Source organism: Saccoglossus kowalevskii, chromosome 6 (assembly GCF_978046115.1).
Source record: "Saccoglossus kowalevskii chromosome 6, keSacKowa6.1, whole genome shotgun sequence".
NCBI classification, from domain to species: domain Eukaryota; kingdom Metazoa; phylum Hemichordata; class Enteropneusta; family Harrimaniidae; genus Saccoglossus; species Saccoglossus kowalevskii.
Window position 1 is genome coordinate 30,795,336 of NC_140646.1, and position 19,263 is coordinate 30,814,598.

At 33.6% G+C, this 19,263-nt stretch overlaps 1 protein-coding gene across 1 annotated transcript in view; it reads right to left on the reverse strand.

The window, feature by feature from the left end:
* The window catches only part of LOC100376343 (uncharacterized), a 124,826-nt gene that overhangs the window by 17,962 nt on the left and 87,601 nt on the right, over positions 1–19,263 (reverse strand). The window lies entirely within an intron of this gene.

Below are 19,263 nucleotides of genomic sequence, written 5' to 3' on the forward strand. Positions count from 1 at the left end.
TTTATTAGCAAAAACTCATTTTCAAAGCTGATTTCATGAATATTTGTCTTCATAGCCATATTTTTTTTAGTAGATGAATGGTATTTAAAAAATGTATTTCTTATTTGGCTCAACCCTTTGAGTGCCAGATATTTTTCTCACAGAAAATTTAGTGCATAAACTATTTTCACATTTTATAAAATTTTCACCAAATCTCATCATCATTTTGGACCATATTAACAGTTTTAGATATTGCTTTTAGTTTTTGATCAAAAGGTTCGACCAATTTATTTGGGAAGGAGGCAGACAACAAAATCATTTGGTAGATGATGCCAAAAGTTGACAATAGCGATTAAAGTGTGTTATTTATTTATTTATTTATTTATTTATTTATTTATTTATTTATTTATTTATTTATTTATTTATTTATTTATTTATTTATTTATTTATTTATTTGTTGACTTATTTGTTTTTATTTTGATACAACAGCCTCATTGATTCAAGAAAGAAAATGATGAATGTTTATTTGAAACATCAAACTCTCATATCGGTGCTCCCCACAGTATAAGTTAAAGTTCAATATTATAGGCAGTGATTTTCACTTTCAGTTCTTTCCTGGCGAGAATCCTACAAACTAAAAATGGCTGCCATTCAACCGTTTCAAAAAAGTCATTCATCAATGTCACAATTTGTATTTTGCTGGACACAAAAGGTGAAATGATGTCAAGGAGGATTAAACTCCTAAACATTTGAAAAAAAATAGATTAACCCAAAATAAAAAAAAAGTGTATGTAACTGAGAAACAGGTAGGAAACATGAAAACAAAGCAAAATGGCTGCCAGTCATCCATTTTTTATATAATCAAATCACAAAACAAAATGATATGCATAAGTACGCCAGCATGAGCAATATCAAATTCAATGAAATCTTGTTTGAAGAATGTCTGAGAAACAGTTGACCGATGATGTTTTTTTGATGCGTATTTGGTAATTTGATGTGCATTTGAATTCCATTATGTCTTGTTTTTGACTCAATTCTGGACAGGTTCACATGAGAATCAAAACCAGACAGACACAGTAAGAAACTCAAAACATACAAGTCCTCATGTGTCTGAACAGGGACTAATGAATTTGCTGCTGCTAATATTTAAGGACTTAAGTGAAACTGGTTGATAACATGTAGTTCCAATTACTTAAAACTCTCCTCGCAACAATAAGGTTTCCAATTAAAACAATATCAGAATCAACTTTGTGTTTTCATTAAGGAAGTGCAGAGTTTCGTACTTGTCAGTTCAGATGACTTAATTAATTTCCATGCAGTGACCAAAGTAGAAAAGTTATTACGAACAGAATGTATATTTCCTGAGGAAATTGACATACATGCATGATTTTGCACGCAAAATAGAAATAATGACGACTATAAAAAAAATGAAACAACGCTGGAAGGTGAAACAGTCATCTGCATCTCGGACAAATTTTTCATTTCCTTAAAAAAAATGATTGCTCATTTTGATCAAGAACAAATTTTGTAAAAGCATGATAATTTGCCGAGGCGTCTGTTTATGAAAGCTAACTATACGACAAATCAATGATTAAGTTAGCTATTTCATTGTGCAGCGTAAATGGGTATGTTTGTTGGTTATTTGTTTAAATGAGTACATTGCGCATATTATTTCATTTGAATCTAGAACTTTTAATTGTGGTGAGAAATTAAGATTACGGATGACAATGTATAATGTCAGTCGTGACACCACATAAAGTGTGTGATATGGGTCCCACTGTTTGTTTATAATACTTGCTGCATGATCATTTTGATTCTTTGTTTAATACAACTGACTACTACTGTGGAATACTTTATTTTCGCTGGAATTAATTTTCACTGAAAAGGCTTTTTGGGCGTTTTGTATGGAATTTATTTTCACTGATTATTGATGAGTTTAATGTGAAATATAGGGAAAAAAGTATATTCGCTGGATTTTATTTTCACGGAATCATCCCTTCAGTGAAAATGGCGAAAATAAATTCCAAGCGAAAATAAAGTATTCTACACAGTATATCAGGGGCACCTATTGCACTGGTTCAAGTATCATTTTCATGATCAGTTATTATTAGGTATTCTAGAATATATTAGTATGGATACCAATATGACATGAATTATGTTTTATTTGTTATTGTGAATGAATAAATGAATAAATTTTGTAAAAATTTCACTAAATTTCATCATCATATGAACAGTTTCAGATATTGCTTTTTTGTTTTTGATCATGTAGATAATGCCAAATGTTGACAATGGCCCCCAAAGTGTTGGTATTACGATATTTGGTGAAACATTTATTTATTTGTTTACTTATTTATTTACTTTATTCATTTTGACATGAATAAAATAACACAGTTGTAAGATTTTACGAATAAATGTGCAAACTATAACTTAGCAAACCAACCTGGAAGAATGAAAATCCACAAATGGTATTATTGAAATGATACATTCAAATCTCAATATTTGCATATGCATGAGATCAGCATTATAAGCTCCGTGGTAAAATAACAACAACAGAACCCCAAACTCCATGAACACTTTGGTACAGTACACACTTGTTAGGTTAACTAAACGTGCATTGGCCAACAGTATAGGTCCTATGGTACATGTTTGAATTCATCGGGCCAAGTAATTGAAGCTTGGCAAGTCTTCTAAAAAGTAATATTGCTGTAACAAACTAAGCATTACTCTCATCAAACAGGAATTTATGTTTGCTGAAAACAATACATTGGATATATTGTTACCACTTCCGTGAAAATGTTTTCTACATTATCACATTATGGATATCATTAACAGAACTGTAAAATCTGTATTAGAAATCGCAGCTTCTATTAAAATGGTACAATGCAACAGAGGGGATGTGGCTTCTATTAGAGCATCTACACATATGAGAAATGATGAATGTTTGGTTCTCAATTGTTCAAAAGAATGGGTGTGACTTCTATTAGAGATGCAGCTTCTAATACAGATTTTACGGAAGTGACAATTCATGTGAAATATCACTAATTGATATTTCACACTAAATGTGACAACGTGCGTGCTAAACATCATCAGTCTGTGAAGAAGAAAAGTACGTAAAGAAAACCAAATCATCTCTGCAATATGAGAATTCCAGACAGCATACAATAACTCGCATAGTGTAATGGCAATAACTCATAATAATTACAATTTTTTGGGAGGCTGGTCATATCCGCTCACATTCAGTTTGTTGGATAATACTACCCATTGATGTCAGATGTATTAACCAGCTCTACTAACAAGTAATATCAGGTGATAACCTCATAATATCAATTAGTTATCTCACACGTATGTGCACATCTTGACCTTTTTTGAACTCATTTTCAGATCCAATGCCTATTCCTGTAATACTAGAAACTATCACAGAAATGATCAAAATTGTTACTCTGACGTCAAACAAATTCTGACCCATGTGAGGAAATATTACTCGTGGAAGAGGTATTGAATTATTCATTATATTACCACCTTCTCTTCATGTTCACTTCTCCAAAGATCAGCCAGGTGGTGGACTTCTATTGATTTAGTTTACAATGATGATTAAATTAGGTACTGTACTTGCTCTATTAGTGGCTACCGTAATCTCCAATACAAGTGCATATAAACTAAACATCATATGTGTAGTGAATCAATAAAATATTAATTATTAGTTGAGTTTATTATTGGGTATCAGTTAAAGAGTCTTTACATTTGAATTTTAATTTTAAAATGTTTTTTTTACATGCATGTATATTGTACACATTGCATGGGACCCATATCAACACCTCGTCATGACGACTCTGATGCTCTGATCATAAGATACGCTGAGATGTTGTATTGATAGAACTGATGGTAAACCACACTTTAGACTTCAATCACTGACCGAACAAACCACAAATCTTCAACTTTTAACCACAAACACTTTCAGTTGTGTCAACACTGATGATAATAATGTTGAATTAGTAACGACTTTTTGGCTATATTTGATATGACTTGGTGAAATGGACATGGCAGTCATTGCAAGGTTTTCCAGGACACCACTCGAACAACCCTTGAAACAAAGCCTTTCAGTGCTTGATATATGAATAAAACATCACACTGAGAAGCAAGGTAGAGTAAGAGAACTCAGAGAAATTAGGGTAAATCTAAATAAGTTCCAAAACCGTGGAAATTCTAATTCAATTTTCTGACAAATCAAATATTAGTTTTATAGTTTATGTCACTATGCGCTTAATGGCAGGCTGTGTGAGCATTTAATGAACACAGGCATTCAAAGTTAATGGAAAGGATGGCGTAGAATATTAAACAACGCTGATTCACTTTCTCTTAATGTTCTCAACGTTGCTGATTCAAGAATGCAAATTAGGTAATCTTTTTTTGCTTTCCCTCTTTCTCTATTTCTGATGTTTATGATATTGTGATATTTCAATGTGCATTGCATGCCAAGATTGATTACAAGAAAGTGCTTTCTCACAAGAGATACACAGAAATAATGTCTATTTCATATACACAAAAAATAATGTAATTGAGGGGAAAATATAATTGGAATCCAATTTTTGTTTTCACCAGAAATGTGTTTTTCTGACGTCAATGGTTTTTCTAGTTTTTCAGTGAGCAATGGTTTTACACACCCACTGGAGTTGACAAATTAGGTTGTGTGGTAAAAATGAGATTATGTTACGTGTTGAGAAGTAACAGTTTCACAGTTTAACATTTTGCTCACTTGAAACCATTTTTATATTTTTCACCTGAAACTAGAGCAAACTTTGGAAAAATGGTGATTGATTTAAATTACTGGCTTAGGGGTGACATATACCTGTACATGTATGTTACAATAGTAAGTATGGACATGTCCATACTGGCTTTGGAGGTGACCTATACATGTATGATACAATAGTAAGTATGGACATGTCCATACTGGCTTTGGAGGTGACCTATACATGTATGTTACAATAGTAAGTATGGACATATCCATATTGGCTTTGGAGGTGACCTAATACATGTATGTTACAATAGTAAGTATTGACATGTCCATATTGGCTTTGGAGGTGACCTATACATGTATGTTACAATAGTAAGTATTGACATGTCCATATTGGCTTTGGAGGTGACCTATACATGTATGATACAATAGTAAGTATGGACATGTCCATACTGGCTTTGGAGGTGACCTATACATGTATGTTACAATAGTAAGTATTGACATGTCCATATTGGCTTTGGAGGTGACCTATACATGTATGATACAATAGTAAGTATTGACATGTCCATATTGGCTTTGGAGGTGACCTATACATGTATGTTACAATAGTAAGTATTGACATGTCCATATTGGCTTTGGAGGTGACCTATACATGTATGATACAATAGTAAGTATGGACATGTCCATACTGGCTTTGGAGGTGACCTATACATGTATGATACAATAGTAAGTATGGACATGTCCATACTGGCTTTGGAGGTGACCTATACATGTATGTTACAATAGTAAGTATTGACATGTCCATATTGGCTTTGGAGGTGACCTATACATGTATGTTACAATAGTAAGTATGGACATGTCCATATTGGCTTTGGAGGTGACCTATATATGTATGATACAATAGTAAGTATTGACATATCCATATTGGCTTTGGAGGTGACCTATACATGTATGTTACAATAGTAAGTATTGACATGTCCATATTGGCTTTGGAGGTGACCTATACATGTATGTTACAATAGTAAGTATTGACATATCCATATTGGCTTTGGAGGTGACCTATACATGTATGTTACAATAGTAAGTATTGACATGTCCATATTGGCTTTGGAGGTGACCTATACATGTATGTTACAATAGTAAGTATTGACATATCCATATTGGCTTTGGAGGTGACCTATACATGTATGATACAATAGTAAGTATGGACATGTCCATATTGGCTTTGGAGGTGACCTATACATGTATGTTACAATAGTAAGTATTGACATATCCATATTGGCTTTGGAGGTGACCTATACATGTATGATACAATAGTAAGTATGGACATGTCCATATTGGCTTTGGAGGTGACCTATATATGTATGTTACAATAGTAAGTATGGACATGTCCATATTGGCTTTGGAGGTGACCTATACATGTATGATACAATAGTAAGTATTGACATATCCATATTGGCTTTGGAGGTGACCTATATATGTATGTTACAATAGTAAGTATGGACATGTCCATATTGGCTTTGGAGGTGACCTATACATGTATGTTACAATAGTAAGTATTGACATGTCCATATTGGCTTTGGAGGTGACCTATACATGTATGTTACAATAGTAAGTATTGACATGTCCATATTGGCTTTGGAGGTGACCTATACATGTATGATACAATAGTAAGTATTGACATGTCCATATTGGCTTTGGAGGTGACCTATATATGTATGTTACAATAGTAAGTATGGACATGTCCATATTGGCTTTGGAGGTGACCTATACATGTATGATACAATAGTAAGTATTGACATATCCATATTGGCTTTGGAGGTGACCTATATATGTATGTTACAATAGTAAGTATTGACATATCCATATTGGCTTTGGAGGTGACCTATACATGTATGTTACAATAGTAAGTATGGACATGTCCATATTGGCTTTGGAGGTGACCTATACATGTATGATACAATAGTAAGTATTGACATATCCATATTGGCTTTGGAGGTGACCTATACATGTATGATACAATAGTAAGTATGGACACATCCATATTGGCTTTGGAGGTGACCTATACATGTATGTTACAATAGTAAGTATTGACATATCCATATTGGCTTTGGAGGTGACCTATACATGTATGATACAATAGTAAGTATGGACATATCCATATTGGCTTTGGAGGTGACCTATACATGTATGATACAATAGTAAGTATTGACATGTCCATATTGGCTTTGGAGGTGACCTATATATGTATGTTACAATAGTAAGTATGGACATGTCCATATTGGCTTTGGAGGTGACCTATACATGTATGATACAATAGTAAGTATTGACATATCCATATTGGCTTTGGAGGTGACCTATATATGTATGTTACAATAGTAAGTATGGACATGTCCATATTGGCTTTGGAGGTGACCTATACATGTATGTTACAATAGTAAGTATTGACATGTCCATATTGGCTTTGGAGGTGACCTATACATGCATGTTACAATAGTAAGTATTGACATATCCATATTGGCTTTGGAGGTGACCTATACATGTATGATACAATAGTAAGTATTGACATGTCCATATTGGCTTTGGAGGTGACCTATACATGTATGATACAATAGTAAGTATTGACATGTCCATATTGGCTTTGGAGGTGACCTATATATGTATGTTACAATAGTAAGTATGGACATGTCCATATTGGCTTTGGAGGTGACCTATACATGTATGTTACAATAGTAAGTATTGACATGTCCATATTGGCTTTGGAGGTGACCTATACATGTATGATACAATAGTAAGTATTGACATGTCCATATTGGCTTTGGAGGTGACCTATACATGTATGATACAATAGTAAGTATTGACATGTCCATATTGGCTTTGGAGGTGACCTAATACATGTATGTTACAATAGTAAGTATTGACATGTCCATATTGGCTTTGGAGGTGACCTAATACATGTATGTTACAATAGTAAGTATTGACATGTCCATATTGGCTTTGGAGGTGACCTAATACATGTATGTTACAATAGTAAGTATTGACATGTCCATATTGGCTTTGGAGGTGACCTATACATGTATGATACAATAGTAAGTATTGACATGTCCATATTGGCTTTGGAGGTGACCTATACATGTATGATACAATAGTAAGTATTGACATGTCCATATTGGCTTTGGAGGTGACCTATACATGTATGATACAATAGTAAGTATTGACATGTCCATATTGGCTTTGGAGGTGACCTAATACATGTATGATACAATAGTAAGTATGGACATGTCCATATTGGCTTTGGAGGTGACCTAATACATGTATGATACAATAGTAAGTATGGACATATCCATATTGGCTTTGGAGGTGACCTATACATGTATGATACAATAGTAAGTATTGACATGTCCATATTGGCTTTGGAGGTGACCTATACATGTATGATACAATAGTAAGTATTGACATGTCCATATTGGCTTTGGAGGTGACCTATACATGTATGATACAATAGTAAGTATTGACATGTCAATATTGGCTTTGGAGGTGACCTATATATGTATGTTACAATAGTAAGTATTGACATGTCCATATTGGCTTTGGAGGTGACCTAATACATGTATGATACAATAGTAAGTATGGACATGTCCATATTGGCTTTGGAGGTGACCTAATACATGTATGATACAATAGTAAGTATGGACATATCCATATTGGCTTTGGAGGTGACCTATACATGTATGATACAATAGTAAGTATTGACATATCCATACTGGCTTTGGAGGTGACCTAATACATGTATGATACTGGATAAGCAGGGCACATTGACAGGATAAACATAGAAATTTCAAGAAATTAAGGGTTAACCAGTACATTAAATGAAGGGGGGTTAGAGCACATTGACAGGATAAGCATAGACATTTCTAGAAATTAAGGGGTAATCAGTACATTAAATAAGATATGGGTTGAGATTACATTGACACGTTAGGCAGAGTCATTTGGGGGGGGGGCCTTAATTTCACAGGGTATACAAGCAATATAATAGGGTAGGGCTAAAATATCTGTCTACTTTAATCACATACAGACAATATAGGTAGTAAAGTGCTGTCTACCTTTTAAATGTGGTTTCTTACAGTCCCTAAGAAATCCCTGTTGATGGGATGGGTGAGGACATTTCTATAAATTAAAAGGGACAGACTTGTCCGAATAAAGAAGGGAAAACTAAAGGGATGTATACAGGCATGAATCAACATTCTATGTAAATAATTAATTCTTAATTTTTAAATATTTATTGTCATTTGATTTAGTCCCTCCTACCAAATTAGAATGTTAAACTCCTTAATCCATGGACCCTACCAAATCGGGATTCTGCTCGCTCATGGATAAAATTGTGTCAATTTCTATGATGCCATGGTTCATTGAGAAATGTACACAATATTGTTACTATTCAGTTTACATCATGAAGTCAATTTCCTACGGTAATCAAACTTTTACGAACCATATTTTGGAAATTCATGCTAAATGTCTATTGCTGATTTTAATAACTTTGATTCAGTGCAGTATTATTCTTTCTTTTAACAAAAGCATGCACAAAAATTTATTTTACAGCAACTACTGAAAAAGGTTAAATATTAAAATGACTAATAACATCATTAGTAAGGTATTAGCGTTATTGGAGATTCATTTCCATTCTCTGAAAAGACATTCTGAAGAAAACTACGACTGCCATGAACTGATCATGCTAATATAAAACACATTGCTGGAAAATGAATTGTTGAAGAGCAGCAGTGGAAATAGATTTATGAAATTAACATCATCAGACAGTCATATGTGCTATTTTGGTTACAAAAGACGCATAGAGATGTGAAATAGATGATGTAAGTTGGTTGCAAATTAATAATATGGAGATCGAAATTAGCCTTGTTCAATGCGAGAGAGCCTGTGAAAAAAGTATGCTATAATGATATCTAGCTACATTAAATCACGTACGACTTCATCTAAGATTGACAGATAAAGTTGATAGTACATTTGTGATAAACTTACTCAAACATACATCCCTACGAAGCATGGAGATAGGCCATATTCATATTCAGAAATTCATATAGGATGGAGATTGGCCATACATTACTCACACCACCATAACAATATTACTATAGGATGGAGATTGGCCATACATACTCACACCACCATAACAATACTCACATAGGGTGGAGATTGGCCACACATTAATCACACCAACATAACAATATTTATATAGGATGGAGATTGGCCATACATTACTCACACCACCCTAACAATATTCATATAGGATGGAGATTGGCCATACATTACTCACACCACCATAACAATATTCACATAGGGTGGAGATTGGCCACACATTACTCACACCACCATAACAATATTCATATAGGATGGAGATTGGACATACATTACTCACACCACCATAACAATATTCATATAGGATGGAGATTGGACATACATTACTCACACCACCATAACAATGTTCACATAGGGTGGAGATTGGCCACACATTACCCACACCACCATAATAATATTCACATATGGTGGAGACTGGCCACACATTAATCACACCACCATAACAATATTCATATAGGATGGAGATTGGCCATACATTACTCACACCACCATAACAATATTCAAATAGGGTGGAGATTGGCCACACATTAATCACACCACCATAACAATACAATGTATTCATATAGGATGGAGATTGGACATACATTACTCACGCCACCATAACAATATTCATATAGGATGGAGATTGGCCATGCATTATTCACACCACCATAACAATATTCATATAGAATGGAGATTGGCCATTCATTACACACACCACCATAAAAATATTCACATAGGATGGAGATTGGACATACATTACTCACACCATCATAACAATATTCATATAGAATGGAGATTGGACATACATTACTCATACCACCATAACAATATTCATATAGAACAGAGATTGGCCACACATTACTCACACCACCATAACAATATTCATATAGGATGGAGATTGGCCACACATTACTCACACCACCATAACAATATTCACATAGAACAGAGATTGGCCATACATTACTCACACCACAATAACAATATTCAAATAAGATGGAGATTGGCCATACATTACTCACACCACCATACCAATATTCACATAGGATGGAGATTGGCCATACATTACTCACACCACCATAACAATATTCATATAAGTGGAGATTGGCCATACATTACTCACACCACCATAACAATATTCAAATAAGATGGAGATTGGCCATACATTACTCACACCACCATAACAATATTCATATAAGTGGAGATTGGCCATACATTACTCACACCACCATAACAATATTCATATAGGATGGAGATTGGCCACACATTACTCACACCACAATAACAATATTCATATAAAATGGAGATTGGACATACATTACTCATACCACCATAACAATATTCATATAGGATGGAGATTGGCCATACATTACTCACACCACAATAACAATATTCACATAGAACAGAGATTGGCCATACATTACTCACACAACAATAACAATATTCAAATAAGATGGAGATTGGCCATACATTACTCACACCACCATAACAATATTCATATAAGTGGAGATTGGCCATACATTACTCACACCACCATAACAATATTCATATAGGATGGAGATTGGCCACACATTACTCACACCACAATAACAATATTCATATAAAATGGAGATTGGACATACATTACTCATACCACCATAACAATATTCATATAGGATGGAGATTGGCCATACATTACTCACACCACCATAACAATATTCATATAGGATGGAGATTGGCCATACATTACTCACACCACCATAACAATATTCATATAGGATGGAGATTGGCCATACATTACTCATACCACCATAACAATATTCATATAGGATGGAGATTGGCCATACATTACTCACACAACCATAACAATATTCATATAGGATGGAGATTGGACATACATTACTCATACCACCATAACAATATTCATATAGGATGGAGATTGGCCATACATTACTCACACCACCATAACAATATTCACATAGAATGGAGATTGGCGATACATTACTCACACCACCATAACAATATTCATATAGGATGGAGATTGGCCATACATTACTCACACCACCATACCAATATTCACATAGGATGGAGATTGGCGATACATTACTCACACCACAATAACAATATTCACATAGAACAGAGATTGGCCATACATTACTCACACCACCATAACAATATTCACATAGAACAGAGATTGGCCATACATTACTCACACCACAATAACAATATTCATATAGGATAGAGATTGGCCATACATTACTCACACCACCATACCAATATTCACATAGGATGGAGATTGGCGATACATTACTCACACCACAATAACAATATTCACATAGAACAGAGATTGGCCATACATTACTCACACCACCATAACAATATTCACATAGAACAGAGATTGGCCATACATTACTCACACCACAATAACAATATTCATATAGGATAGAGATTGGCCATACATTACTCATACCACCATAACAATATTCATATAGGATAGAGATTGGCCATACATTACTCACACCACCATAACAATATTCATATAGGATGGAGATTGGACATACATTACTCATACCACCATAACAATATTCATATAGGATGAAGATTGGCCATACATTACTCATACCACCATAACAATATTCATATAGGATGGAGATTGGCCATACATTACTCATACCACCATAACAATATTCATATAGGATGGAGATTGGCCATACATTACTCATACCACCATAACAATATTCATATAGGATGGAGATTGGACATACATTACTCATACCACCATAACAAAATTCATATAGGATAGAGATTGGCCATACATTACTCATACCACCGTAACAATATTCATATAGGATAGAGATTGGCCATACATTACTCACACCACCATAACAATATTCATATAGGATGGAGATTGGACATACATTACTCATACCACCATAACAATATTCATATAGGATGGAGATTGGCCATACATTACTCATACCACCATAACAATATTCATATAGGATGGAGATTGGCCATACATTACTCATACCACCATAACAATATTCATATAGGATGGAGATTGGCCATACATTACTCATACCACCATAACAATATTCATATAGAATGGAGATTGGCCATACATTACTCATACCACCAAAACAATATTCATATAGAATGGAGATTGGCCATACATTACTCATACCACCATAACAATATTCATATAGGATGGAGATTGGCCATACATTACTCATACCACCATAACAATATTCATATAGGATGGAGATTGGCCATACATTACTCATACCACCATAACAATATTCATATAGGATGGAGATTGGCCACACATTACTCACACCACCATAACAATATTCACATAGGATGGACATTGGCCATACATTACTCATACCACCTTAACAATATTCACATAGGATGGACATTGGCCATACATGACTCACACCAAAAAAGCAATGTGGAAATATGCAATACTGAATTTAATGTCACATATTGATTTTCATGGATGAAAAGTCAGAGAAAGCAGACTGGCCCGAGCAAGGATAACTAGCTCTGATTTGTTGATGTGTATGCTAGCGTGAAAAAAAGAAAAATCATCAATTTCAGTGATCAACTTTAATTGCATCTTGACAAGTGTAACAACCCTCGATTCACAATTTATAGTTGATTAAACCAGATCTTAAATGAAGCTGAAAATGATATAAATCATGCATATATAGAGCCCCAAATCAGCAATGTCATAGCTGAGTTTAATTGTATATTTTTCCTGGATTCCTCTTTTCTTTCTTACTTTCCTTTCATCTTTAAATCATCAGAGGCTTGATTAGCCAGCTGCAATTTGTTGCAGTTTAAACTTACCAAACATGACAATATCATCCTATCAATAAATGTATAAACCAAAGCAATCAACCAACTAATTTATCACTCAATAATCCATTAATGAACTTATAAATGATAATTGGTACCAAATCCAAAACTATTAAAAGCAACTTTGAACGTGATTCAGAGAATATCAATGGAGGAAGTCGTCACTGTGGGGGCAAATAGATGACTATAACAGTCCAAGTATGCATCAATTATATTAAGATCATAAAAACATCCACCTTGACAAAATCTTGGTTTAAGCATAGACAGAGTCAATTAAGAGTTTCTAGATTCTTCTCGTTTTAATGGCTTGCATGGTTAATTGCATCTGTGTTGATTGCACATTCACACTCAGTTATTAGCACATTAGTTATGTGACTGTCTCCTTCTGTCTAGCCATCATACTTTCACTAATCAATCAATACTTGGCTTATTGTGATATGTCAACATCTCTGATAAGTTATAGTAGAAGGTAATAACATACGTCCTCAAAGTAAAAAAAAACACAGATATTTGCCAACAAGTCAGTACTGGGTGTTTTTCTGAATAAGCATCTTATTACTAAGCCCATTTGGCATTTGTAAACTGCAATATTTCTATGAAAATGTCAATATAATCTCCCAGTTTTAACAGCTAATTAATAAATGAAATTGAATATAATTCATTTTCAGATACTGGTTTCAAGTTCAACATCTGTACTTCACAAATCAATCAACCAATCAAGTTCAATCGGTCTCTTGGGCAACAACTTCAGAAACCGGGACATGACTGAGTCGGTGTGAATGTGTGTCCGGAAGTGTCAGCGGGCGTGTTATTTGCACAGAGTATGAAGAGTAAAAATCTGTCTGAAAAATGAGAGTAAAAATAACTCCCATGATACTTTGGGGCAGTATGGCATTCCAGATGTAGATGAAGAGAAATTCTTTTCCACTTAAAGAACTTAATCTCTAGTCATCTGTAACATAGGAATTAATGCAGGTATGTTAGTGAAGCTAGTCAAGCCTGTGACTAATAAACCGCTGCATAATTTAAAACGAGAGACGTGACTATAAATTATCTAACTTGCACATTTCATTGATGCTTTTAAATGAACTCAGGTTTTATGAGGAAGAGGCAGGAAAAAATATAAATTGAGACGTTGTTGCCATGGCTATCTGCCATGAGAAAAAAAGATGGATGAAGAAAGGTGTGACAAGTGTGGATTCCTTCTGTAACCACTGGCTGCCATGTCTTGAGTTTGACAATTATCAGATGATAAAGGAAGTGCTTTAATTTTGCGCCAAACCAATTTTTGTGAACATCAGTGTAAAGCATGAAATTTTGTAGCATGGAAAATTTCTTTAATGCAATGTACATTTGAATTTCGTCATCATGTAATGTACATTCAATTGTTCATACTTTTCATCATAATGCATTTCGTTATTATGTAACAAACATTCATATTTAATGCAACTTCGTTATTATGCAATGTATGCTCAAAATATGTTCAAATTTCATGCATTTCTTCATCATGCAAAATACGTTCAAATTTCATGCATTTCGTCATCATGCAATGTACATTTAAATTCCATTCAACTTTCTAATAATGCAACATACATTCAAATTTCATGCATTTCTTCATCATGCAATGTACATTTAAATTCCATTCAACTTTCTAATAATGCAACGTACATTCAAATTTCATGCATTTCTTCATCATGTAATGTACATTTAAATTCTATTCAACTTTCTAATAATGCAACGTACATTCAAATTTCATGCATTTCTTCATCATGCAATGTACATTTAAATTCCATTCAACTTTCTAATAATGCAACGTACATTCAAATTTCATGCATTTCGTCATCATGCAAAATATGTTCAAATTTCATGCATTTCGTCATCATGCAATGTAAATTTAAATTCCATTCAACTTTCTAATAATGCAACGTACATTCAAATTTCATGCATTTCGTCATCATGCAAAATACGTTCAAATTTCATGCATTTTGTTTGAATATGAATTTCATGTAAAACAATGTGTTTTACGTGCATGAAAATCAAACACAACTGTGGAGTTTTAAGAAACAGCTGGAAGATATTCAAAACTTCTGAAATATGGGGAATACAGACAACAACAAAATACATAAAATATTTTGAAAATGTCAGCTAATGAATAAGCAAATAAGATAATTAAGATGTGTATCTAATTAGGATGGACAGGAATAAAACTTTCCATGTGCAGTGAATTGTCTTCACAATTGAAAAAAATCGTGATGAACCAGCTTATAGATAAATGATATAAAAATAAAAGAATTCTACGAAGCAGAAAGAAATAATCCAAATCTTCACTTGAGTCTGATCCTTGATAAGTATTAACAGTTATGAAATATGACACTATTATAATGCACAATGCATGAACCAATAGGAGAACTGCGTGCAACACCATCATGGGATTATTAATCAAACACCTTCACTGATTGGTTGATCTAGAAATAACATTTTTATGGTTGATTACAAAGACCAATAAAGCCTGCATTTATACTTCAGTCACCAAATGGTGCTAGTTTCTAGAAATCTACAACTGTAATTTGTGAGTTGTCACATTCTGGGAAACAGCTCTTCTGGGAGCCAATTGGATTGATGTTATGCAAATGAGCAAAGGTTATAATTGGCTTATATTACTACTAAACAACCTACTATATATAAAAGAAGGTCCCATCAAGTCTTTATCGGCAGAGGCATTTAAAAACTTGAAATTCATTATTTTCCATGGCTTCCTGATAAAGTAAATGCAGGTCATCTATAAAGGTTAAAGGTCAGAGGGGAAAGCCACTTATACATGAAACGTTGCTGCAACAGCTGAATTGGCACTCTCTTTCAAAGTATGCAATATGTGGCAAGAATAGGGTAGTAATATCCATTAAAAGAAATTCCATTTTCACTGAGAGTCCGTCTGACATTATATGAACCTGTGTAACAGATGTGATGGTGACACAGATCATTAAAAAAAATATATATGCAACACCAATAAATAATGTCTAGAAAAAATAATCAGAAACTGAAAATGTAAACAAGTTAACAAGCTCTGATCTAGATTAATTAAGATCTATATTTACTGAAGTATGACTAGGATAAGATTACTCATCATTATAAAACATTCAGAAAGAAAAACTTAATTTGTTAAAACTTGTCAGCTTTCCATGTACAAGTCAATTTAATAGTTGTCTAACAGATCCGAGAATGACTGAACTAACTCAGATATCTATATCACAATTGAACAGCTGTGATTTATATATTTCAACAAGTATAGAAAGTTTGTTTACAACTGACCAATATAAAGACTAGTATCAAATAAACTTATATACAATGTTTATTCAACAACAATAGCCAGCCATTTAGATGACATAGTCCATGTCGTGCAAATAGTAAACAAAACTGAAACCACTCGACCATTTTGAATCCAAATTTATGTAAATGTGTAAAGGTTGAGTTGAAGTGGTGCCAGAACAGCAGAAATACCTGATTTTTTAGCTTAAAAATAGATGCCATTTGGTTATCTTGAATTAAATCATGAAAAAAATGTATGTGCACTTGCATGACATGATGTATGAAGCATGTTTTTGAACATGATCGAACAAAGCATGTCAGAGATATGGCTCTGGAACTGCATTCAATAAAACAAAATGGCCACCAGTCAGTCATTTTAAATCTGATCTGGAATAAGGAATAATAATCATAATTTTTTTAATGTATGTATGTAATAATAATAATAATAACTTTATTGCATCCTTAAAAATACAATGTTTCTATCAGTTAATAGCAATAAAGATTAGTTGTGATAACTACTACTACAAAAAGAAAGTTAGTTGTTAAAAAAAAGATAAAGCAAGTGTTACATATCAAATGGCATTTTTATTTCTTGATTGAAATGCATTATGAATATAGTTGCCAATCTTTTTTATTATTACATCATCTTTTGAAGTCATCAAGAAATTAAATTTCTGGAGATCATCCTGGGTTTCTTGTGGAAATATAATGTCTTGTATGATTTGTTGGCGTATTACTTTATATTGTGGACATTTCTCAACAAAGTGCAGTTCATCTTCTATTTCATTCTGTGAACATTGTTTGCAAATTCTATTTTCAGTAGGTATTTTTGGTTGCATATGTCTCCCTTTTTCTATTGCTAAATTGTGATTACTAGTTCGAAATTTTGTCATTGAAATTCTTTGTTTCAAATTTAGCACATCTAAGTATTTTTCAAAATTATAAGAGTCTTTGAATTTTTCATAAGTTCTCAGCTTTGTTTTTTCAGTTATATTTTTTCTCCAGAAATTTATGTATTTTTGTTTGACAACTTTGCTAATTTGCTGTATATGTTTTGTTAACCAATCATTCTGTTGTTCTCGTGAAAAGTTCATGTTGTTCATCATTTTTTGTATTGAAGAGTACCATTGTAAATTGGATTTCTTTTGTTCAAGGTATGCTTGTTTTGTGATATTATTGTCTGGTAATTTACTGATACGAGTCCAGTATTTTATTAAATTGATCTGAATATCTACTAAGAGTGGGAATTCTCCTACTGTATGTGCATTTTGCTACAGAAACCATATTTCTACGGCAATTTAATGGGCTAACTGGCATTAACCAGACCCAGTCAAACGCAAGCACCTGTAGACATTAAGCAAGGTTCTCCCAAAGTCATGTTTGATAGTGAATGAATCTTGAGCTCGGTCAGTGGTTTTCGCCTCCCTATTTGGACTATGTCACACTCACCAAGAATAGAGGTTGACTTATTTTGGTGTTCAACCCCAGGTGACTATTTTGAATCTGATCTCCAAATTGATGTGTATCAAAGTCCCATACAGTAATGTACATTGTATGTATCAATTTGAATGACAAGCCTTCTGACCATATGTATGACTGAGATCTGATTCCAGAATGATAGAAATGCTTCATTTCCATAAATTTTTAGAATTTAAACAGCTGCCATACAACCATCTTGCAGTGGATCATGAAACAAACGCACATCCACATGTATCCCAGAATGCATCTTGTATATATGTGAAGTGTGAATGTCCAAGACATTTCCGAGATACGGTGTGGATGGAACCACAGCCGTCACAAGACCCTGTTTTGGGACTTTTATACAAAAGAGAACTGTAAATAATTTCAAAAACCAAATAAATAGTTTTTTAACTGTGTACAATGAAGCGAATATAATATAAAACAGAATCTAATCAGAAGATCAGAAAGAAAGAAGAATTACAAAAGGTTGGCAGGATGCAAGAAGCAAATATAATTCATTTGCAGTTCAAACAACTGGTGTCTAAATATACAAAGTTCAAGAGAAAGGCAAACACTGCTCTTTATAATCTTGTTTGAGAGATTCCGGTGAACAAACATGATCTGGTCAATTTTCCATTGTTTGCAAAAGCACTGCCAGTAACGGAACAGAGAGATAAAAGGCAGATATGAGATAAATATGCCGCTGCTGTATGAAAAGTCATTATTATTTTAGTAATAAAAGCCAACGGTATGCGTCATAGTGCAGAGGTTAGGGCAGATACATATATATCTACACAGTTGGGTGCATAGCAATAAGA